The sequence below is a fragment of the Equus asinus genome, chromosome 7 (assembly GCF_041296235.1).
Source record: "Equus asinus isolate D_3611 breed Donkey chromosome 7, EquAss-T2T_v2, whole genome shotgun sequence".
Taxonomy (NCBI): Eukaryota; Metazoa; Chordata; class Mammalia; order Perissodactyla; family Equidae; genus Equus; species Equus asinus.
This window is the reverse complement of record NC_091796.1, coordinates 78,029,568-78,056,641: the sequence shown is the minus strand read 5'-3', so window position 1 is coordinate 78,056,641 and position 27,074 is coordinate 78,029,568. Positions and strand designations below refer to the sequence as shown.

The 27,074-nt window shown below is 39.6% G+C and overlaps 1 protein-coding gene across 6 annotated transcripts in view; it reads left to right on the top strand.

Annotated features, from left to right (window-relative positions):
- Positions 1–27,074, top strand: part of DCAF5 (DDB1 and CUL4 associated factor 5) — a 115,418-nt gene that overhangs the window by 43,861 nt on the left and 44,483 nt on the right. The gene's annotated exons all lie outside the window — the stretch shown is intronic.

The window sequence follows — 27,074 nt, the reverse complement described above, 5'->3', positions numbered from 1 at the left end:
GTCTTGGAAACTCCCTGTCTTTCCGTCCATTCTGAATGATAACCTTGCTAGGTAGAGTATTCTTGGCTGTAGGTGTTTTCCTTTCAGGCCTTTAAATGTATTGTTCCACTCCCTTCTAACCTGTAAGGATTCCCCTGAGAAGTCAGCTGATAGCCTTATGGAGTTTCCTTTGTATGTAATCTGTTGCTCTTTTCATGTGGCTTTTAGAATTTCTCTTTATATTTAATTCTTGACATTTTATTTATAATGTGTCTTAATGTGGGCCCCTTTGGGTTTATCTTGTTTGGTGCTCTCTGTGCTTGCTGTACCTGCATGTCTATTTCCTTCCTTAGGTTAGGAAAGTTTTCAGCTGTTATTTCTTCAGATAGACTCTCTGTCCCTTGTTGTCAAGGTTCTTTTTATCCAGTTTTCAGTTTTCTTTTAGGGGTTATTGTCCCAAGAGTAGTTGTAAATTCATTGTGTCCACAGGAGGAGGTGAGTTCAGAGTCTTCCTATGCCACCATCTTGACACTGCAAAGCAGGTTCTATTATTCCTATTTTAATGATGAGAAAATCAAGGTACAGAGAAGTGAAATAACTTGTGTGTATGTGTGTATCATATTCCCCCACTCTGTTTTCTTAATCACTTAGGGTCCCTGTACATTCTAGTTTTCTTTCATCTATGCTTCCTTTATTTTATTGAGCTATTTGCTTAGAATTAGTGCACTTTACTGTATTATGTTACATCTTAAAGTACATTTCAAAAAAAATCCAAGGTCACTATTGTCTTCAAATGAGTACTTACCTTCTTTCCAGTGATTCCAATGATTATAACAATATCAACCAGCTCTTTAGGGAGCAGCTTGAAGGGGCAAAAGAGGGAGAAAGGAGAGTCAGGAGGACTCAGCAGTTTAGAAGGCTTTATAGAAAACTGCAAGAGAAAAACTGGGGATCGTTGGAATTTAGTTGTCAGAATGAATAGCTCTAATCGGGACATGCCATCTGGTTCGCCACTCCTTTCTCTCTCTCTTCTCCCATTCACTTGTCCTTACCATACATATACAATACCCAGGTGAGTGTTCCATCCACTAAAACCTGTAATGAAAGTTTTTTCTCCCTGAAACTGTATTCCTTTCTTAACTTGTTTTTATTAATGTCACCATCACCCTTATAATCAACCTCACTGATATCCTAGAGTCCCATTTGACTCTTCTGTCTTTCCATCCCTCTGCCATAACCAGCCTTGTTCTATGTTAGTGCCTGGCCTCTATTTTCAGTCTTACAGTCCCTGCCCCATTTCAGGCCTATATCACTCTTTCCATAAAGTATTGACAACCCTAGCTTCTTAACTAGCCTCTTGCTTCTGGCATATAGCACATATCCTTAAACATCGCTTTTGCCATTGTCCTACCCAGGAGCTTTATAGTGACTTCTCATTATCTTTGTTCATGGGCCCAGAACCTATGATGTGGGATGCTCCAAGAAAATGTTTTTTGGAATGAATGTATGACCTACTTTACTGGATAAAATAAAAATTCCGTAAGCAAGCAGTCTGCCTCTTCACTGGTGCCAGTGTCCCTTCTCCTCTTGTTTCCTCCTCCACATACAAACACACATAGAGGAAAATTTCTCCTTTTTTCTTTGTCTATTCCAGTCCTAGTTACCCTTCAAGGTCCAAGATCAAATTGTAGCTGATCAGGGAAAATGTCCCTGCTAGATCTCCCTGTTACATACTCTTATAGCTTCCTTTAGTTTGCTCAGTGTCCCCAGCGCCTAGCACAGTTTTGCACAGAGTATGTGTTGAACAGATGAAGTTGTCCCTTACTTCTGGAGTAAGGGATTGCTCTATTCGGAGCCTCTGTAAAGTCCTTATGGTCTGTGGCATTCATGTTGCCTGTCTCAGTCGCTGCTTTTGCCATATTTGCTTATCTTTTAATATGACTATGTCTTATCTTCAGCTAAACCAATATTATGTCTTTGATTTCCTTCCCAGTGCCCAGGAACTCCTTCTCAGAAAGGAGGCACTTGTCCTAATCTATACTATTACTTGTCGTGTTTTTCTGTGGATTTTTAGGGACAAAGCAATGTTTTATTTGTCTTTAATCTCTAGGGCCTAGCACAGTACTTAGAATAGTATGGAACCTCGGTAAATATTGAATGAATGCACAGTGTAATACTTATTCTAAAATAGTCTGTATTTTCAAAGCTAGCTTTCTGTAATATTTTGTGGACCTCTTAATTCTCTGAGTGGAATGACATGGATCAAAATGTTGTCTCTGAGGAATAAACTTTTAGAAGAGGTTGTAAGGGTTCTTGCTGGGCTTTGAATGCTGGTCACAGTTATGTGGGGGAAGCAGGGATTCTGGTGAAGTTGTTTTCTAGCTTTTAGGCCACAAGGTGGAGCTCTAGAATCAGCCTTTTGTCCACTGGAAGATAGGGACCCTGGTATCCTAATCCAGTGATTCGCAAACTTCAGAGGGCCTCACAATCACCTGGGGAGGTTGTTAAAGTCCTCCTTCCTGGAGCCCAGACCTGGAGATTGAATTGTGGATCTGGGGCGGGACCTGTGAATCTGCCATTTTTTAACAGGTATCTCAGGTGATTTAGCAACTTTGGTTATCCTGCAAGATGGAATCTGTGGTTATTCAGAGGTCCAAGTTGAATTTGATAGAGTGTTCATTCAGACCCAGGAACTTTGGGCATGGGCCAGAGCTTCCCTGGGTCCATTCCTTCTCACCAAGCAAAAATGCGCCTTTTATAACCAGAGACTCAGCTTCAGACCAGAGCATCTGGGGAATGTCTGGGAGTTCTGGAAACGTGTACCAGTTCGTAGCCTTCCTTTAATACTCCCAAGTCTTATTTTTCAGGAGGAGGTGATATCAAGTCCTTAAATCAAGTGGACTTTCTTTATTAAAATCAAATCTTGACTTTTTTCTTTTTAAAAGGCTTTTTATGGTAAAAAAAAATTTCACATATATATATGTGTGTGTGTGTGTGTATATATATATATATATATATATAAGTAGAATAGTAAAATGAGCTTCATTATACCTGTCACACAGCTTCAATAATTAACCCATGGATAATCTTATTTTGTTGATTCCTTATCTGTGACTTCCCTTCCCAATTATTTTTAATCTTTTTTTTTCTTTTTTTTGAGGAAGATTAGCCCTGAGCTAACATCTGCTGCCAATCCTCCTCTTTTTTTTGCTGAGGAAGACTGGCCCTGAGCTAACATCCGTGCTCATCTTCCTCTACTTTATATGTGGGACTCCTACCACAGCATGGCTTGACAAACAGTGCATATGTCCGCACCTGTGATTCGAACCGGTGAACCCCCAGCTGCCCAAGAGGAACATGCAAACCTAACCACTGTGCCACTGGGCAGGACCCAAAATTAAACATGTCTTTCTTTCTTTTTTTCTTTTTAGAAAGATTAGCCCTGAGCTAAAATCTGCTGCCAATCCTCCTCTTTTTGCTGAGGAAGACTGGCCCTAAGCTAACATCCATGCCCATCTTCTTCTACTTTATATGTGGGACGCCTGCCACAGCATGGGTTGCCAAGCGGTGCCATGTCCGCACCCATGATCTGAGCCAGCAAACCTCAGGCCGCTGAATCGGAACATGAAAACTTAACGACTGTGTGCCCAGGCAGGCCCCTTATTTTTAATCAATTTTAATATAAAATTTTATCATTTCCTCTGTAAATACTTTAATATGTATCTCTGAAAGATAATTCTTTTTTTATAATTGAGGTAAAATTCACGTAACATAAAATTAACCATTTTAGGGAGCCTGGTCTGGTGGCATAGCAGTTAAGTACACCTGCTCACCTGCTCCTCTTTGGCAGCCTGGGGTTCCCTGGTTTGGATCCCGGTGTGGACCCACACGCAGTTTATTAAGCCATGCTGTGGCAGGCATCCCACATATAAAGTAGAGGAAGATGGGCATGGATGTTAGCTCAGGGCCAATCTTTCTCAGCAAAAGGAGGAAGATTGGTGGCGCGTGTTAGCTCAGGGCTAATCTTCCTCAAAAAAAAAATTTAACCTTTTTAAAGTGAAAGGTTCAGTGACATTTGGTACATTCCCAATGTTGTGCGATTACCACCCCTATCTAGTTCTAAAATATTTTCATCATCCCAATATAAAACCCATACACATTAAGCAGCTACTCCCCAAAATACTTCTCCCCTCCCCTAGCTCCTGGCTACCACCCATCTGCTTTCTGTCTCTATGGATTTACCTGTTCTGGATATTTCATGCTTCGTGTGACTTTTTGTCTGACTTTAGCATAATGTTTTCAAGATTCATCCACATTGTAGCATGTATCAGGACTTCCTTTCTTTCTATGGCTGAATAATATTCTATTGTATGCATAAACCACATTTTGTTTACTCAGCCATTGATGGACATTTGATTTGTTTCCACCCTTTAGCTATTATGAATAGTGCTTCTATTCACATTTTCGTGAATAAGTATTTGTTTGAGTACCTGTTTTCTGTTCTGTTCTTTCTTATACCTAGGAATGGAATTGCTGGGTCTTATGGTAATCATACGTTAAACTTTTTGAGGAACTGCCAAATTACTTTCCATGAAAAGATAATTCTTTTAAAAAATATAACTACAATATTATTATCACACCTAAAAAGTTAACAATAATTTTTAGTATCATTGTGCATTTAAATATTGTTTACATTTCCTTCATTGCCTCATGAATGGTACAGTTGGTTTTTATGAATCAGGATTTAAATAAAGTCCACAGAGAGTAATTGGTTGATATGGCTTCTAAGTTTCTTTTAATCTGTACTTGTGCCTCTCACTTTTTTTCCTTGCAATTTATTTGTTAAAGTAATTGGATTATTTATCTTATGGAATTTCTCACATTTTAGATTATACTGACTGCATTCTTATACTGTCATTTAGCATCTTCCCTCTGATCCCAGTTTTCCTCATAAATTAGTATTACATCTAGCTGCTTTTAACAGATTGAGGTTTGTTTATTTTTTGGTTACCAAAATATTTCATAGATGGTGTTATGTACATCCATAAGCTAAAATGTCAAGTTTTGTCTCTCCTTTTGTTTTAAAATGCATTGACCAACTTCTTAGTTTAGCTTTTTTTTTTTTTTGAGGAAGATTAGCCCTGAGCTAACTGCTGCTAATCCTCCTCTTTTTGCTGAGGAAGACTGGCCCTGAGCTAACATCCGTGCCCATCTTCCTCTACTTTATATGTGGGACACCTGCCACAGCATGGCTTGCCAAGTGGTGCCGTGTCCACACCCGGGATCCGAACCGGCAAATCCCGGGCTGCCGAGGCAGAATGTGCGCACTTAAACACTGTGCCACCAGGCCAGCCCCAGTTTAGCTTTTTAAAGTACAAGTAATGCTGGTGAAGATGTGGAGAGACTGGATCACTCATACATTGCTGGGGAATATACAATAGTATAGCCACTCTGGAAAATAGTTTGATAGTTCCTTTATAAATTAAAAATAAACTTACCATATGACCCAGCAATTGCACTCTTAGGCATTGATCCAAGAGAGATGAAAACTATTTTCACACAGAAACTTGTACTTGAATGTTCATAGCAGCTTTATTGATGGTAGCCAACAGCTGGAAACTCCTGATATGTCTTTCAATGGGTGAATAGTTTTTAAAAAACTCTACATTTATACCATAGAATATTACTCAGTGATAAAAAGCAGTGAACTATTGATATGTGCAACAATTTGGACGAAGCTTAAGGGAATTATGCTCCTTGAAAAAGCCAATCTCAAAAGGATACATACTGCATGGTTCCTTTTACGTAACATTCACGAAATAATATAATTATAGAGATGGAAAACAGGTTAGTTGTTGCCAGATAGAGTAGAGGAAGCGGTTGTTGCTATAAAGGGTAGCATAAAGGAGTCTTGTGGTGATGGTAGAGATAAGTACCTTAATTGTTGTGGCCATTATACACATGATACAGTTGCATAGAACTACACACATACACACACACACAAATGAGTGCACATATAACTGACAAAATATGAATAAGCTCTGTAGATTGTACCAATGTAAATTTCCTGGTCTTGATATTATACTATAGTTATACAAGATAGTAACATTGGGAGAGGCTGGGTAAGCGTGCAAAGGACTTTCCTGTGCATTTCTTTGCAACTTCTCTAAATCTATAATTATTTCAAAATAAAAAGTTGAAAAATACAAATAATTCCTGATAATGTGCTCCTTTTAAAATTCTCAATAAGGCTGAAGTCCCTTCTGACTACCTCTTCGAGTCCTGGTCTCCTGCCCCCTCCCCTGGGAGTAATGAGTGTTAGGAGTTTGTAGTATATGCTTCCAGAACCTTTTCTTTGCTTTTATATACTAATACATGTACCCATAGAAAATATATGGTGGTGTTTCTATATTCACGTGTGTTTTTCACACAAATGATGTACTACAACTTGACTTTTTCACTCATCAGTATGTGTTGAGAATTTATCCACATATTAACACATCCAGATTTATCTCATTTCTTTGCCAGTTACCACCCCCAGGTTACAGCAGGAGAAGCAGGCCAAGGAGCTCTCTCTTTCTGTGAAGGAGGCCCATTAACTGATCATTATGACTGTGGCCTGAGGGGCAGGCTTCTGATTAGTCACTCATCTTGGGCCTGACTGTTATCCTTTCCAGACATCTTGGAGGGTGGGTGCTCGTCTTCGTGCTCACTCTCTGCTGTGCTCCAGAGCATCAGTGTCTCCTGGCGAGGAGCTTTACATGTGCCTGGTGCCCTGGCTTCTGTGAGTAGAGCCCCAGTTTTTGCAGCTGCTGCCTAAGGGATCCCCTTGATTGCCTAGCTCTGGCGGCCCAGGGAGCTTGCATTCCTGGGTCCCATGGGATGGTGGCAATCAAAGAGATAGTTCTTAGCAGGCTACCATCCCCAGTGCACTGTATAGACTGGACTGTGGCACACTCACCAGTCTTTCTGTGAAGGAGGCCTCTTTGCTTATCCTGGAGCTTTGGCCTGAGGGGCAAGCTTCAGATTTAGCAACCATTTAATGGCCTACGGAGCTTCTAGGATCATAGGCAGTGGATGCCATCTTGGCACTCCCCTGTGCCCTGTACTCCCCTGTGCCCTGCTACAGCTCACCACTATCACCCAGAAAAGAGCTTAAACATTTGTCTGAAGCCCCAATTTCTGTGACTGCCACTCAGGAGACACCTCCAGATAGCCTGGCTCTGGTGGCCAACAGGGAATACACTTGCAGTCCCACAGGACTGTATATATTTGCATTCTTTTAAAAGCTGATGTCCAAGGGTCTCATTTCCAGACAGCCTGAATCTAGGTGCTGAGATCCTCCACTTTGGGATACTGACAGGTCTTGGCACATCCTCGACTACTGGGAGCTATTTAAAATATAATAGGCTGCTTAGATAAGCACAAAGCTTTGACAGATAACCGGGAGCTGAGGCAGGGTTGAACGACAAGGTTCATTTCTTAAATGAGGCCACTCCTTCAAGACTGGGAGAGGTGGTTGTTTCATCTACTGTATGGAAGCCAACACAGAGAGTCAAGCAAAATGAAAAAACAGAAATATGTTCCAAATAAAGGAGGAAGAAAAACCTCAGGAAAAAACCTTAATGAAACAGAGATAGGTAATCTACCTGATAAAGAATTCAAAGTAATGGTCATAAAGATGCTCGCTGAACTGGGGAGAAAAATGTATGAACACAGTAAGAACTTCAATAAAGACATGAAAAATATAAGAAAGTAACAAATAGAAGTCACAGAGCTGAAGAATACAATAACTAAACTGAAAAATACACTAGAGGAGTTCAACAGCAAACTAGATGAAGCAGAAGAAACAGTCAACTCAAAGACAAGGCAGTGGAACTCAGCCAATCAGAGAAGCAAAGAGAAAAGAATCAAACAAAATGAAGATAACCTAAAGGACTTATGGGACAACATCAAATGGACTAACATTCACATCATAGGGTTCCCAGAAAGGTAAGAGAAAAAGAAATCTTATTGGAAGAAATAATGGCTGTAAACTTCCCTAATCTGAGGAAGGAAACAGACATTCAGATCCAGGAAGCCCAAAGAGTTCCAAATAAGAGGAACCCAAAGAGACCCACATTAAGATACATTATAATTAAAATGTCAAAAGTTAGACTAGGAAGGAAACCATGAACAAAACGAAAAGACAGCCCACCAACTTGGAGAAAATATTTGCAAATCCTATATCCGACAAGTGGTTAATTTCCAAAATGTATAAAGAACTCATACAACTCAACAAGAAAAAGACAAACAACCCAATCAGAAAATGGGCAAAAGATATGAACTGACAGTTTTCCAAAGAAGATATACAAAAGGCCAACAGGCATGTGAAAAGATGTTCAATGTCCCTAATTATTAGGGAACTGCAAATCAAAACTACAGTGAGATATTACCTCATACCTGTCAGAATGGCTATAATTAACAAGATGAGAAATAGTAAGTATTGGAGAGAATGTGGAGAAAAAGGAACCCTCATACACTGCTGGTGGGGTTGCAAACTGGTGTAGCCATAATGGAAAACAGTACGGAGATTTCTCAAAAGATTAAAAATAGAAATACCATATGATCCAGCTATTCCACTACTGGGTGTTTATCCAAAGAACATGAAATCAACAATATGAAGAGATGTATGCACCATTATGTTCACTGCAGCATTATTCACAATAGCCAAGATGTGGAAGCAACCCAAGTGCCCATCAACTGATGAATGGATAAAGAAAATGTGATATATATCTATGTGTGTATACACAGACACACACAATGGAATACTATTCAGTCATAAAAAAAGACAAAATTGTCCCATTTGCAACAAGATGGATGGACCTTGAGGGTATTATGTTAAGCGAAATAAGACAGAGAAAGACAACACTATATGATTTCACTCATATGTGGAAGATAAACAAACACATGAATAAGGAGAACAGCTTAGTGGTTACCAGAGGGGAAGGGGAAGGCAGGGTGGGCGAAAGGGGTAAGGGGGCGCATATGTATGGTGACAGATAAAAACTAGACTCTTGATGGTGAGCACTCTACAGTCTGCACAGAAACTGATATGTAGTAATGTACACCGGAAATCACACGATGTTATAAGCCAATATGACATGAATAAAATATAAAAAATTTTTCTTAAAACTTAAAGCTAAGGAGATGGGGCCGGCCCCATGGCCAAGTGGTTAAGTTCACATGCTCCGCTTCGGTGGCCCAGGGTTTTGCCAGTTCGGATCCTGGGTGGGGACATGGCGCCACTCATCAAGCCATGCTGAGGCGGCATCCCACATGCCACAATTAGAAGGACGCACAACTAAAAATATACAACTATGTAAAGGGGGGCTTTGGGGAGAAAAATGAAAAATAAAATCTTTTAAAAAAACAAAATAAGGAAAGAATATTAAAAGCAGCAAGAGAAAAACAAGTTGTTATGTACAAAGGAACCGTCAAAAGACTAGGAGCAGATTTTTCAGCAGAAACTTTGCAAGCCAGAAGGAGTGGCATGATATATTTAAAGTGCTGAAAGAAGAAGGCTTCCAACCAAGAATACTTTACCTGGCAAAGTTACCACTCAGAAGATAAAGAGAGATAAAGAGTTTTCCAGATAAGCAAAAGCTAAAGGAGTTCATCACTACTAAACCAGCCTTACAAGAAATGTTAAAGGGACTTCTTTAAGCTGAAAAGAAAGAGGTTCTGATTAGTACAAGAACACATAGGAAAGTGTAAATCTCATTGGAAAGATAAATATATAGTAAAGGTAGTGGATTAATCTCTTATAAAGCTAGTATGAAGGTTAAAAGACAGAAGTAGGGAGCCAGCCTCATGGCCAAGTGGTTAAGTTGGCACACTCCGCTTCAGCGGCCCAGGGTTTCGCTGGTTCGTATCCTGGGCACCCAAATGGCACCGCTCATCAAGCCATGCTGAGGCAGCATCCCACATACCACAACTAGAAGGACCCACAACTGAAAATACACAACTATGTTCCAGGGGGCTTTGGGGAGAAAAGGGGAAAATAAAATCTTAAAAAAAAAAGTAGTAAAAATAACTGATTGCAGCAATTAGTTAAGGGATACACAAGATAAAAAGATGTAGAATGTTACATCAAAAACGTATGACATGGGGAGAGAGTAATGTTGAGCTTTACAATGGGATCAAACTTAAGTTGTTATCAACTTAAAATAGACTATTATAGATATAAGTTATTAATGGATAGACCTCATGGTAATCTCAAAGCAAAAATTTATAGTAAATACAGGAAAGATAAAGAAAAGGGAATATAAGCTTACCACTAAAGAAAGTCGTTAAGCCACAAAGGAAGAGAGCAAGAGAAGAAGGAAGGAACAGAGAGGAACTACAGAAACATCCAGAAAACAATTAACAAAATGGCAATAAGTGCATACTTATCAATAATTAACTTAAATGTAAATGGACTAAATTCTCCAGTCAAAAGACATAGAGTGGCTGAATGGATGAAAAAACAAGACCTGTCTGTATGCTGCCTAGAAGAGACTTCAGATGTAAGAACATGTACAGACTGAGAGTTAAGGAATAGAAAAATATAGTCCATGCAAATGGAAACCAAATGAAAACTGCACTAGCTATACTTGTATCAAACAAAATAGGACATCTGAGAGATCCACACAGCCACACATTTGAAGGAGGGGGTACTGGATCCCTTGGGAAGCAGTGGAAGGAGGTGAGCAGATCTCCTTCCCATCCCCAGCAGCAGCGATCTAGGGCATGGAACCTCACACAATGGCTGATGTGCAACTCTGAGAGGAGACGTAGGAATAGGCAGCCCTCTGTGGGAGTGCTCTTGCTCTCAGAGTTGCTTACCAGCCTGCAAGAACACTCCACACCAAGGTGCTCAGACACTGCGTAGGTGCCCCCACCAAGCTGAGTAGCCCAGGCAAGCCACCAGTGAGGGTAGAGTAAAAGCATGCATGGGAAAGAAAGCACCCCTCCCCCCGCCACCTAGCACACCAACTCAGGCAGTTGGCTGGGGCAGGGGATCTGCACCAGATCACCTGCGGTTGCATGTGTGAAGCAGTGGCAGCCAGCGGGCAAACACAGAGAGCCATACTGGGACAACTTCCAACAGATGGGCAGAACTGCCAGTGGACACAGTGGGCTTTGAAAACACAGCTCCTGTCCCACTCAGTGGAGGCAGGTGGAAACTGCAACCAGATACTACCACTGTGCACTGCCAAAGGTCCACTCCATCAAATACCATGAAGAAATATATTAATACTCCAGACCAGAAGAAAAATGCCAACTGTCCAGAAACCAGTCCTGAAGTCACAGAAATTTGCAATCTAAATGACAGAGAATTCAGAATAGTTATAAAGAAACTCAATGAGTTACAAGAAAACTCAAAAAGACAGTTCAATGAACTCAAGAATAAAATTAATGAGCAGAGAGAATTCTTCACAAAAGAGATTGGAACTCAAATATTGGATTATAGGTATTCCAGAGGGAGAAGGGGGGAAGAAATGAGTAGAGAACTTATTTAAACAAATAATAGCTGAGAACATCCCAAACCTGGGGAAGGAACTGGAATTACATGTAAATGAAGCCGATAGAACTCCTAATTACATCAGTGTAAAAAGACCTTCTCCAAGGCATATATTAGTAAAGCTGGCAAGAGTAAATTATAAAGAAAAAATATTAAGGGCAGCAAGGCAGAAGAAAATAACCTACAAAGGAACCCCTGTTAGTCTGTCAGTGGACTTCTCAGCAGGAACCTTATAGGCTAGGAGAGAGTGGAATGATATTTTCATAAGACTGAAAGACAAAAACTTTCACCCAAGAATGCTCAATCCAGCAAAACTATCCTTCAGATTTGGTGGAGAAATAAAAACTCCAAAACCAAAGCTGAGGGAATTCATCACCACAAGACCTCCTACACAAGAAATGATCAAGAAGGACCTCATACCTGAAAAGAAAAGGTTGCGGCCAACCCCATGGCTTAGTGATTAAGGTCGGTGCACTCTGCTTCCGTGGCCTGGGTTCGATTCCCAGGCACAGACCTACACTACTTGTAGGTGGGCATGCTGTTGTGGTGACCCACATACAAAACAGAGGAAGGTTGGCACAGATGTTAGCTCAGGGCAAATCTTCCTCAAGCAAAAAAAGGAAGATTTGCAACAGATGTTAGCTCAGGGTGAAGCTTCCTCAGAAAGAAAAAGAAAAAGAAAAGGCTTATAAAGCCTTGAGCAAGGAGATAAATAAGCAGAGAAAATCAGGAAATTACTGCTCTCTATAAGAACAGGTTAGCAAACAATTATAATATTTAAGACAAGGGGAAGGAAGGCATCAAAAATAACCATAATCACTTCATTTTAATCACAAACTCACAACACAAAACAGAATAAATTGTGACAATAATAACTTAGATGGGGAAGAGGAAAGGGACGGAAACTGCTTAGGCTAAAGAGAAAAGAAGCTATCAGAAGATGGACTATCTCATCTATGAGATCTTTTATACAAACCTCACAGTAACCACTAAATAAGTCAGAACAGAGACATAAATGATAAAGAGAAAACCGTCATAGAAAATCACCAAACTGAAATGGCAGTCAGAAATACAAGGGACAGGAAACAAGGGAAATATAGAACAACTGGAAAACAAGAGATAAAATGTCAGTATTAAGCCCTCATATATCAGTAACCACTCTAAATGCAAATGGATTGAATTCTCCAATCAAAAGACACAGAGTGGTGTGATGGATTAAAAAACAAGACCCAACAATATGCTGCCTCCAGGAAACACATCTCATCTCTAAAGACAAAAACAGGCTCAGAGTGAAGGGGTAGAAAATAATACTCCAAGCTAATGGCAAACAGAAGAAAGCAGATGTTGCCATACTTGTATCAGACAAAGTAGACTTCAAGATAAAACAGGTAAAGAGAGACAAAGAGGAGCAGTATGTAGTGATAAAAGGGACATTCCACCAAGAGGACATAACACTTAGGAATATATATGTACCTAACCCAGGAGCACCAAAGTATATAAAGCAATTGCTAACAGACATCAAGAGAGAAATTGACAGCAACACAGAGGGGACCTCAATACCATACTTACATCAATGGATAGATCGTCCAGACAGAAAGTCTGAACAAGGAAACAGTGGCCTTAAATGAAATGCCAGACCAGATGGACCTTATAGATGTATCTATAAGATTCCATTCAAAAACAGCAGAATACACATTCTTCTCAAGTGAACATGGAACATTCTCAAAGACAGACCATATGTTGGGAAACAAAGCAAGCCTCAATGAATTGAAGAAGATTGAAATCATATCAACCATCTTTTCAAACCACAAATGCTATGAAACTAGAAATCAACTATAAGAAAAAAGCTGGGAAAGTCACAAATATGTGGAGACTAAACCAACATGCTACTAAACAATGTATCAATGAAGAAATCAAAGGAGAATTAAAAAAATATCTGGAGACAAATGAAAATAAAAATACATCATACCCACTCTTATGGGATGCAGCAAAAGCAGTTAGTTGTAAGAGGGAAATTCATAGCAATACAGGCCCACCTTAACAAATAGGAAAAATTTCAAATAAGTGATCTTAAACTACTCCTAACAGAACTAGAAAAAGAAGAACAAGTGAGACCCAAAGTTAGAAGAAGGAAGGAAATAATAAAAATTAGAGCAGAAATAAATGAAATTGACACCAAAAAGCAGTAGAAAGGATCAATGAAACTAAGAGCTGTTTTTTTTAATAAGATAAAGTTGACAAACCCTTAGCAAGGCTAACTAAGAAAAAGAGAAGACTCAAATAAATGAAATTGGAAATGAAAGGCGAGAAATTACAACGGATACCACAGAAATACGAAGCATTATAAGAGAATACTATGACAAACTATATGCCAACAGATCAGACAACCTGGAAGAAATGGATAAATTCTTCGACTCATATGACCTCCCAAAAGTGAATCAAGAAGAAACAGCAAATATGAATAGACCAATCACAAGTAAAGAGATTGAAACAGTAATCAAAATCTTCCCACAAATCAAAGGTCTGGCACCAGATGTCTGCTCAGGAGAATTCTACCAAACATTCAAAGAAGATTTAATACCCATCCTTCTCAAACTATTTGAAAAAATTGAAGATTGACCACTTCTTAATTCATTTTATGAGGCGACTATCACCCTGATCCCAAAGCCAGACAAGGACAGCACAAGGAAGGAAAATTACAGGCCAAGATCACTGATGAACATAGGTGCAAAAATCCTCAACAAAAGACTAGCAAAGCAGATACAGCAAGACCTTTAAAGTATCATGCATCATCAAGCGAGATTTATATCACAGACGCAGGCATGGTTCAACATCCATAAATCAATCAATGTGATATACCACATTAACAAAATGAGGAATAAAAATCACATGAACATCTCAAATAGATGCAGAGAAAGCATTTGACAGGATCCAACATCCATTTATGATAAAAACTCTCAATAAAATGGATATAGAAGGAAAGTAGCTCAATATAATAAAGGCCGTATATGACAGACCCACAAGCCAACATCACATATAATGGTGAAAAACTGAAAGCCATCCTTTTGAGAACAGGAACAAGACAAGGGTGCCAACTCTTGCCACTATTATTCAACATATTACTGGAGCTATTGGCCAGAGCAATTAGGCAATGAAAAGAAAATGTATCCAAATTGGTAAGGAAGAAGTGAAATTCTCCCTGTTTGTGGACAACATGATCTTATATATAGAAAACCCTAGGGGGCGGCCCTGAGACCGAGTGGTTAAGTTTGTGCCTTCCACTTTGGTGGCCCAGGGTTTTGCCAGTTCAGATCCTGGGTGTGGACATGGCACCACTCATCAAGCCATGCTGAGGTGGCGTCCCACGTGCCGCAACTAGGAGGACCCACAGCTAAAAATATAGAACTATGTACTGGGGGGCTTTGGGGAGAAAAAGAAAAAGTAAAATCTTTAAAAAGAAAACCCTAAAGAATCCATCAGAAGACTATTAGAAATAATCAACAACTACAGCAGAGTTACAGGGTACAAAATCAACTTACAAAAATCAGTTGCATTTCTGTACACTAATAACAAACTAACAGAAAGACAACTCAGGAATACAATCCCATTTACAATCACAACAAAAAGAATAAAGTATCCAGAAATAAATTTAACCAAGGAGGTGAAAGACCTATACAATGACTACTGTAACACAATATTGAAAGAAATCGATGATGACATAAAGAAATGGAAAGATATTCCATGTACATGGATTGGAAGAGTAAACATATTTAAAATGGCCATACTACCTAAAGCAATCAACAGATTGAATGCAGTCCCACTCGGAATCCCAATGATATTCTTTATGGAAATAGAACCAAGAATCCTAAAATTTATGTGGAACAACAAAAGACCCTGAATGGCTAAAGCAGTCCTGAGAAAAAAGAACAAAGCTGGAGACATCACAATCCCTGACTTCAAAATATACTGCAAAACTATAGTAATCAAAACAGCATGGTACTGGCACAAAAACAGATACATAGATCAATGCAACAGAATTGGAAGCCCAGAAATAAAACTACATATCTATGGACAGCTAATCTTTGACAAAGGAGACAAGAGCATACAACGGAGAAAGGAAAGTCTCTTCAATAAATGGTGTTGGGAAAACTGGACAGCCACATGCAAAAGAATGAAAGGGGACCATTATGTTATACCATACACAAAAATTAATTCAAAATAGATTAAAGACTTGAAGGTAAGACTTGAAACCATGAATCTCTTAGAAGAAAATATGAGCAGAACACTCTTTGACATTGGTCTTAGCAGCATCTTTTCAAATACTATGTCTACTCAGGCAAGGAAAACAAAAGAAAAAATAAACAAATGGGACTATATCACGCTAAAGAGCTTCTGCAAGACAAAGGAAACCAGGAAGAAAACAAAAAGACAACCCACCAACTGGGAGAAAATATTTGCAAATCATATATCCGACAAGGGGTTAATCTCCAAAATATATAAAGAACTCACACAACTCAACAACAACAACAACAACAAAACAACCTGATCAAAAAATGGACAGAGGATATGAACAGACATGTTTCCAAAGTAGATATACAGATGGCCAAGAGGCACATGAAAAGATGTTCAACATCACTAATCATTAGGGAAATGCAAATCAAAACTACAATGAGATATCACCTTACACCCATTGGAATGGCTATAATCATCAAGACAAAAAGTAATAAATGTTGGAGAAGATGTGGAGAAAATGGAACCCTCATACATTGCTGGTGGGAATACAAACTGGTGCAGCCACTATGGAAAACAGCATGGAGATTTCTCAAATAATTAAAAGTAGAAATACCATACAACCCAGCTATCTCACTACTGGGTATTTATCCAAAGAACTTGAAATCAACAGTGCAAAGAGACTTATGCACCCCTATGTTCATTGTAGCATTAGTCACAATAGCCAGACAGGAAGCAACCCAAGTGCCCATGAACTGATGATTGGGTAAAGATGTGGTATATATACAATGGAATAGTGCTCAGCCTTCAAAAAAGACAAAATTTTCCCATTTGCAGCAACGTGAATGGACCTTGAGGGTATTATGTTAAGTGAAATAAGCCAGACAGAGAAAGGCAAACACCCCATGATTTCACTCACATGAGGAGGATAAACATGTGGACAAAAAGAACAGATTAGTGGTTACCAGAGGGGAAGAGATTTAGGGGCTGGGCAAAAGAGGTAAATGGTCACATATGTATGGTGACTCATAAATAATGTAGACCTGAAATTTCACAATGTTATAAACCATTATGACCTCAATAAAGTAAAATAAATTCCAATGGCATTTTTCACAGAAATAGAACAAATAATCTTAAAATTTTATGGAACCTTAAAAGACCCTGGATAGCCAAAGAAATCTTGAGAAAGAAGAACGAAGCTGGAGTCATCATGCTCCCAGATTTCAAATTACATTACAACGCTATATTAATTAAAACAGTGTGGTATTAGCATAAAAACAGATACGTAGTTCAATGGAACAGAATGGAGAGCCTAAAATTAAACCCACACATATATGGTCAGTTAATTTACCACAGAGGAGCCAAGAATATACAATGGGCTAAGCACAGTCTTTTCTACACATGGTGTTGGGAAATTGGTTAGCCACATGCAAAGCAATGGAACTGGACCACTATCTTACACCATACACAAAAAATAACTCAGAATGGATTAGAGACTTGAACGTAAGATCTGAAATCATAAAACTCCTAGAAGAAAGCAAAGATAATAAGCTTCTTGACATAGGTCTTGGCAATGATTTTTTTAATCTGACACCAAAAGCATCAAAAGCAAAATCAACAAGTGGGACTATATCAAACTGAAAAGCTTCTGTACAGCAGCACAATGAAAAGGCAACCTTCTGAATGGGAGAAAATATTCGCAAGTCATATATCCGATAAGGGGGTAATATCCAAAACATATGAAGAACTCGTAAGACTCAGTAGCAAAAAAAAATCCAATTAGAAAATGAGCAGAAGATCTGAATAGACATTTTTCTAAAGAAGACTCAGAGATGGCCAATAGGTACATGAATAGGTGCTCTACCTCATTAATGATCGGGAAATGCAAATCCAAACCACAATAAGATATCACCTCACACCTGTTAGAATGGCTATTATCAAAAAGACTAGAAATAAGTTTTGGCGAGAATGTGGAGAAAAGGGAACCTTTATGCACTGTTGATGGGAATGTAAATTGGTGCAGCCACAATGGAAAACAGTATGGAGTTTCCTCTAAAAACTGAACTACCATATGATCCAGTTATTCCGCTTCTGGGTATTTAGATAAAGAAAACAAAAACACTAATTTGAAAAGATATATACCCCCATGTTCGTTACAGCATTATATGCAATAGCTAAGATATGGAAACAATGTTAAGTGTCCATCAGTGGATGAATACATGAAGAATTATAGACAATGGAGTATTAATCAAATTCAAAAAATTCAAAGAAGAATGAAATTTTGCCATTTATGACAACGTGAATGGACCTCAAGGGCATTATGCTAAGTGAAATAAGTCAGACAGGGGCCGGCCCAGTGGCACAGCGGTTAAGTTCGCATGTTCCGCTTTGGTGGTCCAGCGTTCACCGGTTCGGATCCCGGGTGCGGGTGTGGCACTGCTTGGCAAGCCATGCTGTGGTAGGTGTCCCACATATAAAGTAGAGGAAGATGGGCACAGATGTTAGCTCAGGGCTAATCTTTCTCTGCAAAAGAAGAGGATTGGCAGCAGATGTTCGCTAAGGGCTAATCTTCCTCTAAAAAACAAAAATGTCAGAGAAAAACAAATACCATATGATCTCTCTTATATGTTGCATCTAAAAACAAGCAAAATCCACAAAAACTAAGCTCATAGATACAGAGAACAGATTGGTGATTGTCAGAAGCTGTGGGACAGCCTGGGGGATGGGGTGAGGGGAGGTAGGAGAAATGGCTAAGCTGTACTTGTTTTTTGTTTTAGTTTAAATAAATTGAATTTTTTTAAAAAAGAAAATTTCCAAGACTTTTGCCCTTTTTAGTTCTCCCTAAAGCAAGATTCTTGAAAATGTCACTCAAAAAAAAAATTTGAGTCAACTCTGACTCCCTCTGTTAAGAATCAGCTTAGATTTTTCTTCTAGGAAGTCTTTTGTGACCACACCCACTCTTGTCTCCCCAGTGGAGTGTAGATATTATTCCTGTGTCTCTGACAGCTTATGTTCCCCTTACTACAACACCTGTCCCTCTTTAATCCTTGAGGGTGTCTTCATCTTATTTCATCTTTGAATTCATGTGCCTAACACAGTGCCTACGATAGTTAGCAGATACACAATAAATGTTTATTCAATAAATGCATGCATGAACAAATGAGTTACTGAACTACAGGGAAGGGTGTGAAGTGAATGACTTAGACAAGTCCTTTTAGCCCTAATGCATTGTCATCTGATACTGTTGTTTTTTGCTGAGTGGAATAATCCATCTCTATCCACAGTGTATTCTGTGAAATCTTGTTGAACTAAGAAGCAGAAAAAAACTTGCTGCTCCTATTTCTGCTGCTTATCTATTGTGCCCTCAGGGCCTTGGTCTCCTCCAGTATAAAATAAGAACAATATACCCCCACTGTCTACCTTACAGGATTATTATAAGGATTAGATGATACAACATACACGCAAACATTTTAGAAATTAAATTTAGTGAAGAACTTGTCAATTCTTCAGGGGCATCTATTGTGATATAATTCCTTCAGTGAATTCTTCATGGTTTGAACTTTTTGTTTTGTGATCACAGCTTTGACTTCTTTATTTGTTGTGAGTCACATATTTTAGATAGTGACTTCTTAGTACACTCTCAGTAATCTTGGCTTCATTTACCTTTGAATTTACCAATGTATGGAAGACTTTCTAAGAACATTGCTATTGTGTCTGGATTCTACATAAAATACTTTGTGTTTTGAATCTGTTTTTTATTCCAGTAATACAACTTTGCCATTTATTTATGGATGCTTTGGAAGTGGGACAGTGGATCTACAGAAAGAAATGAAATTGAGTGTAGTTTCAGACCTAACTTGGTGACTGTCCAATGCTAACCAAGGGTGGCCTGTTCAGTACTTAGAAACTTACCAAAGGAAGGAGATTATTTGCCCTCTCAAGAAGGATGGTGAGAGACACTGAAATTTTCAGAGTTCTTTGAAAATTTTTGTCTGATTCTCATTATATGAATTTAAAGTAATGATTTAATTTCAGATTTAGCGTCTGCGCCAGAATCCTGTGGGGCCAGCGTATTATTTGAAATTTCCATTACAAAGCTCTTTAAATTCTTTATTCTCATACTTTTCTCAAAGCTATCTTCTGTGATCTCCTAGTTAAAGAGGGAGTATGTGTGAGATGGCATTTTACAATAATGTATTTTCTTCTGATTACAGGAGAAGTTCATGTTCATTGTAGAAAAACTTGGAAAATGAAAGAAAGGTATAAAAAAATAAGAATTACCTAAATTCTGTAGTCTAACTAATATATCTTCTTGTTTGTCTCAGTACATCCATCAGTCCAAGTGTTTATCACTCTCTGTTTTTAAATATAATTGGGTAGGGCATGTATTCAAAACCTGTGGAATTCACTGGTCACTTTCTGAAACCTGATAGGTGAGTTTTCTTTTTTTTAACTTACAATTGACTTTTAAAATTTAATTATTAATTTTCCTTTTGAACTTTTATTCTACAAATATCAGAAACTTGCCTTAAAGTATAAGATATAATTAAGAACCTGTTTATCTGATAAACTCTTCCTTCTTGTTGGCTGCTTATTATCAGGTAGATGAATTTAATGCACCTGAAGGATGTGTGGTGGTGTCACATGAAGAGGGGGAGATCTGTGTGGTCATTGGCCAATCATTTTACTTTCTGGGCCATGATTCTTTGTCTGTGAAAGAGAACTTTGACTCAGATGATCTCCAAGCCCCCTGCTATTTCTAATTTTATGCTGCTCTGGCGCTTTCCACTCAAGATTAGGTTTTGTGGGCATACAACTGTCAGGAGTCATGTGAACCTTGGTGGAGCCTGTTTTTTTTTATGGTCTAAGTCAGGGTTTTTCAAACTGCTGCTCATGATTCATTAGATCATTCATTCATTCAACAGCTTTTTATTGAATGCCTATTATGTGTCTGGCAGTATTTAAACACTTGGGATACACAAGGTAAAGATATGAAAGCTAATAGTGTAGAGGGAAGGAACAAATAAGAAACAAAATAAATATGTGAAAATATATGGTCTGCAAGATGGTGATTCATTTAGTAGTGAAAAATAAAGCAGACAAAGCAGACAGGGAGAATTGGGGAAGTTGCATTTTTGCATAGGGTGTCAGGAAAGGCCTAACTGAGGAGGATATCTGAATGAAGAGGTAAGTGCGTGAACCATGTTCATATCTGGGCAGGAGCATTCTGGGTGCAGGACTGCAAATGCAAAGGCCTGAAGCGGAAGCGTAACTGGTGTGTTGTAGGAACAGTAAGAGGGCACCATGTGGTTGAACTAGTAGGGTAAGAAGAGTGCTAGGAGGGGAGTCAGGATCATAAGGGATGAGAGGAGCGAGGGGTTGTCTAGGGCATTGTTGGCATTGTAAGGAATTTGGTTTTTACTCTGGTTAAAGTGGGGAGCCACTGGAGGATTTTCAGCAAAGGAGTGATGTGAGCATCCCTCCAGCTGTTTTGTTCAGGATGAACTGAAGCATGGGCCAAGAGTGGAAGAAGGAGACAAGGTAGGAAGCTCTTTCAGTAATCCAGTGGGTTGTGAAATCAATTGAGCTGGTTACAAGTACTTATTAAATAAAAAATATAGAACAGACGAGCCAGCCCGGTGGCATAGTGGTTAAGTTGGCACACTCCGCTTCGGTGGCCTGTGGTTTGCAGGTTCAGGTCCTGGATGTGGACCTGTCCCTCATCAATCCATGCTGTGGCGATGTCCCACATACAAAACAGAGGAAGAGTGGCAAGGTGGCTCAGTGACAATATTCCTCCATCAAAAAGAGGAAGATTAGGGGCTGTTCCGGTGGCACAGCAGTTAATAACACACATTCCACTTTGACGGCCCATAGTTCACTGGTTCAGATCCTGGGTGCGGACATGGCACCACTTGGCAAGCCATGCTGTGGTAGGTGTCCCGCATATAAAAAAGTAGAGGAAGATGGGTACGGATGTTAGCTCAGGGCCAGTCTTCCTGAGCAAAAAGAGGATTCCAGCACTTAGCTCAGGGCTAATCTTCCTCAAAAAAAGAAAAAAAAGAGGAAGATTGGCAACAGATGTTAGCTCAGGGCCAATCTTCCTTATGACGAGAAAAAAGAAAAACATATAGAATAGAAAACCCTGTGTTGCATATAGTAGGCGGTAAGTATTGTTTAATGAATTTATGCTAAATAAATGTGGGTGTACTGGGATGCAGTATAAAATTACTTATTACTATTAAAAAGTTTGAAGGCCATTATTCTAAGATATTTATATTACTGGAACTAGAGGTGACTTTGGGTTTTGGACACATTCTCAGGGAGTGGCTCCGGCATGAAACAGGCTGTCTTCCTATAACCGTGTTTCATCAGTCAGCAGTTTGGCCTTCTTTCCCTTTCCTTTATGTTCCTCTCTTCTCTTATTTCCAACTGTTTGCGAAGAGTTCTTAACAGGAGGTACTAAATTGTGATTTTTGTTTTCAGACCCTCTTCTGCTTAGGTTTTTTTTCCTAAAGATCCTTTGTCTTTTTCCTCTTTAACATTCCTCTGGCTTTGTGGCCTTGTGCCCTGTCAGTCAGTGCGCCCACCCCGGGTTCTTCTCCTGCCATCAGGGACTGCCCGTTTACCTGCATATATTCCCACCTACTCCTGCACTGTTACTGTTGCTGTAGCAACTGTCATCTCGATCTCCCTCCTTCCTCTTGCTTTTTTCTTCCTCCTGCCAACCACTGTTCATTAAACTCTCCCTTCTCAGTTTTACACACTGTGAGGTCAAGGCTGATCCTTGTAATCACAACTGTCAGAAGGTAGGACCAGGAATAGTGTTAAGATGAAGATTAAATGGCTGCTTACGAAACCCTTCTCTATTTTCCGCAGCTTGGGGTGACGGGGGATTTGAATAAGCCAGGCCGTTTGATGAACTGACATGACTAAATGTTGAGTCCCTAATTCTGTGGAAGAGTCATGAGTATCCTAGAACAAATCTGTTATGGCATTGCCGCCTCGTTCATTTTGAGACCTGGGTTGGTTCTCTGTGACTCTGGGAATGGCTGGGCCAAAGGCAAAAACGTGGGCTCTGGATCATTTCAGCTCTGGGCCTGTCCCTGTTCTGGAAAGTGATGATTAGAAGCACTTTAAAGCCTACCATCCATGTTTGCCATTTGATTGTCTAGAGATCTCTTTATCCTAAATTTAGTCAAGCCCTTCTGCCGACTTCAGTCAATCTTAAATTTCTGGATATTCAAAAAGGGAAGGAAATTTTACTACATACACTGAACCTGCATCTATATTTCAAGCCAGAGAGGCTTGGTGGTGAATAATGTTCTGAGGCAAATAAGTTTGTTTAGTCACAGAGCACAGTGTGTCTTTCTCAAGCTGTTGTCCAACAGTTTTGGTTTACTCTAGAGAAGTCTCAATCTTGGAACTGAGGATTGTAGTAGAAAAAAACAGGTTCTTCCCCTTCCAACTCACATAAACGAAATGGTTAAGGGATTATTGGGACCCTGAACACACTTGAATGGAACTGGTATGGGCTATTACTCCCTGAACTTGTTCACTTTTTAACTAATTCTAGTGTCCTCTAGGATTTGTCATATTCTGTGGATTGAGTTATAGGAAGTACAAAATGTCCCATATTTCTTATGGATCATCCTGTGCTAAAGCAGAAACTGGAGGGGAAAGATTTTCCCCTACCTAAAGGACTTTGGTTTGCCTCTCTGGTTGTACGATACCAGCTCTGATGTCTGTGATTTGGAATAGCAGTGCCTTGACTCCAGGCATTTCACAGGTTTTAGGAAACTTTCACGTAGAAACTGAGTAAATTCATGCCAGTGGGCTTTGGAAAACCTTGTTGGTACCATCAGAGGAATTACTTAATCATGGATTTGTGGAAATCTAGGTTCATAGAGCCTGATCTTGGAACCTTTATCAATGCTGTGTCTCATGCTAGACGTGATACTGCTACTTTCCCTGGAAACAGCCTCAGCTTATTTCTCTTCTGTTTCGAGGCCTTAGCCTTGGCCAAATACTTGTAAAAATATTCTGTTTACCTCACCAGAGCAATGAAGAAGTCCAGTTGCGTATTTTTCAAGGGGCCCAAAAAAAAACAAAAAACCAGGAGACCACACTAGTGAGCAATATTTTCCTAATGTTCTGAGGTTCTCTTGCTTTTCTTCCTGGATCTTTTACATGCTGACCCTTGGATCACCTCCTGCCCCATTCTTGTTGCATTTTATGACAGATTCTTGGTTGAAGATAGGTTGGGAATAGATTTATTGTTTTTTTTTAAATAGGAATATTTTGATTTGAAGTCATTTTAACTTGTTGCTAGTCATTTCAAGATATTGCTCAGGTCATTTGGGTGTGTAATGGTAGTCTCTTTTCTCTAGAGGAGTGGAGATAGTGGCATCTCTGTTATCAACATCAGAGTCCAGAAAGTAAGTCAAGATTGGGTCATTCTTGTGTACGGGTACCCTCAGTTCTCCAAAAGGAAACGAGAAACTTCTCCTTCAGGGAATGTGTTGAAAACAGGAAAAAACACTTCAGGCATTGTTGGTGGAGTGGAACTCTGACCTCAAAAGGAATTGGAGTCCTTTCTGCTAATAGAAATGGGGCTGTCAAAAGTGCCATATTGCGTGGTTGACTTTTCATTGAATCTCTGGCAATTTACTTTCTCTCTACCTTGTTTCTACCCCCTACCTACCATCCATCTCTTCTCCCAAAATTCCAAAATGAAACTATGATTCTCAAAGTGTAGTTTGAAATTCAGATTCCTGGGCCCTCTTCCGAAGTTGAATTAGAATATCTAGGGGTAGATCCTGAGAATCTACATTTTTTAAAAGTCCCAGATAATTTCTCATGCACATTACACCTGGAATCATAAACTACAGGATCTTTGTCATTATCTTTATAAATTGACTGTGAGCGCAAACTGCTTCTAAGCCTTTTCTTCCTGATGAACTAGTTATCTTTACCATTCTCATCAGGAGGAGCCTGCTGCAGAACCCCTGCTGAGAAATTACTGTTAACATAGCTCACTTTCTGGATTTCAGGTGTCTTTCCATCCCCCTGTTAGGAATTGAATGTTGCACCCAAACATGAAGTATTCAGTTTTAGTAGCTGCTGCTCTTTAGATGGCACCCCTAAACACTCTAGGAGCCGAATTCCTATGTATCTACCCTCTCTGTGTGAGAGATAGGAGTTCCCAGCGTGGAAGCATAGGTGAGAGAGAAGTTAGAAACAGACTCCTGTAGAGGGGCCAGATTGCAAACATAGATCAAGGAGCTTGGGGTGGGAATGGGATGGGCCTGGATGCCTGTCCTGGGCAGTCTTCTACAGGCCTGACTAGAATGGGCAGAGGAGGTTCCTGTTAACAGATAGAAAGGGTATTTGCCAGAGGCCCCAGCTTTCCTGTCAGGGATGCCTGAGCTGATGCAAACCCCTGCTGCTATGGCTGGTGGGGCTGGCCAAGTTTCTTTTTGCTGAGTCTTGTTTGCACCCCCAACTCCTCTTCAGTCCTACAGATGCTGGTTTATTTGCTCACTCCATGCTGGTCTTGGATTGAAAGCCTCTCATTGTTTTTGAGCTCAGTGTTTAGATAACACCACATGCCTGTGGCAGCTAGGGCACCCTGTAAAGGAAATGCCTGGGCTCTAACAGCCCCGGCATTCATTCTCTGTATGTGAGTGGATGTGGCCTGTGTTTAGGACCATTATAAGAACATTTCTCTGCAGGGATTATTACTTGGGGGCCTTCAGGTGTCCCAGGCTTCTCCTTGATGTTTAGAGTTCTAGGGACCGTTTTCTAGGTCTCTTCTTCCTTCCATTCCAATCATAAGAAGATTAAAGTCTGTTTTGCCCAAGCCTTATTTCCACACACAGCTGCTGTACCAGAGCATTCTTCCCTGTGGTGAGAAGACTGCTTTGCAGGGCACAGGACCGACTGGCTAGTGGTGGTGCAGACTGTTTTTATGACCAGGCCAGATTGGCAGCTGCCTTTGCACTGTGGTTTCAGGGGTTCCTTTTCCTATAGGGTATCTCCTTTCTTGTCTCCTTAATCTTGCCCATCACTCTCTTGCTAAAAAAAAAAAAAGGAAGAAAATATTATCTTCATTCAATATTAAATCTCTTCTGATAGCATATAGTTCTTTAAGTTTTCACTTAGTAAAATACCATTAAAACTTCTTTCTTAAAAGTTATTCAGGGGCTGGCCCGGTGGCCAAGTGGTTAAGTCTGCACACTCTGCTTCGGCAGCCCAGGGTTCGGATCCTGGGCGCGGACATGGTACCGCTCATTAGGGCATGTTGAGGTGGCGTCCCACATGCCACAACTAGAAAGACCCACAACTAAGATATACAACTATGTACTGGGGGGGTTGGGGGAGAAAAAAAGCAGGAAAAAAAAAAAGAAGATTGGCAACAGTTGTTAGCTCAGGTGCCAATCTAAAAAAAAAAAAAAGTTATTCAAATAAATCTGCTAGGCTGTAATTTAGGTATCTCAAGCCCCTTTCCAGTTCTGCAATTCCCTATAATTTATAAACTTTTTTATAGTTTGTAGTAAACAGAAGCAATGTCTGTGTGAAGCAGAGCAAGTGGTACTCATTTCTGCAGCATCCCTGATGCATATACCTAACCTTACTTTCCTACCAGTAATTCAGTGCTCCAAGAATTGAAGAAAGAAAAGTTGGTTGTGACACGGACAGTCAGCATTCATTCCTCCATAATAAAATAGTGTCCGGGTAATCATGGATACTGACTACTAGAAAGATAAAGCACACACAGATACACACAGACACACCCCCACACACGCCGTTTCTTGCTTAGTACTATATAATTGGTTAATGTTCATGGCCATCCTAGTTCACTGTAAAATGGACATATCTTCTGAGTCATCAAAAGAAATTATTTAGAACCATACTATGTGACTTTTTATTAAATGTTATGAACATTATGAAACTACGGAAGAGTATTAGGCAACCAGAGTATACCACTCCCTAGTAAAGCTGGATAAATGGAATCACATATATTAACCAAAGTATTTTCAAAACTAAATATAAACTTGTTGGGAATTGTAAAGGGAAACAAGTCATCTTGCCTTTCCAATTGTTGTAACTACTTGCTCTGCATTTAATTTATTTTTTTATTTATTTATATTTTTTTAAAGATTGGCACCTGAGCTAACAACTGTTGCCAATCTTTTTTTTTTTTTTTTGGTTTTTCTCCCCCAAACCACCCCCAGTACATAGTTGTACGTTTTAGTTGTAGGTCCTTCTAGTTGTGGCATGTGGGATGCTGCCTCAGCGTGGCCCGATGAGCAGTGCC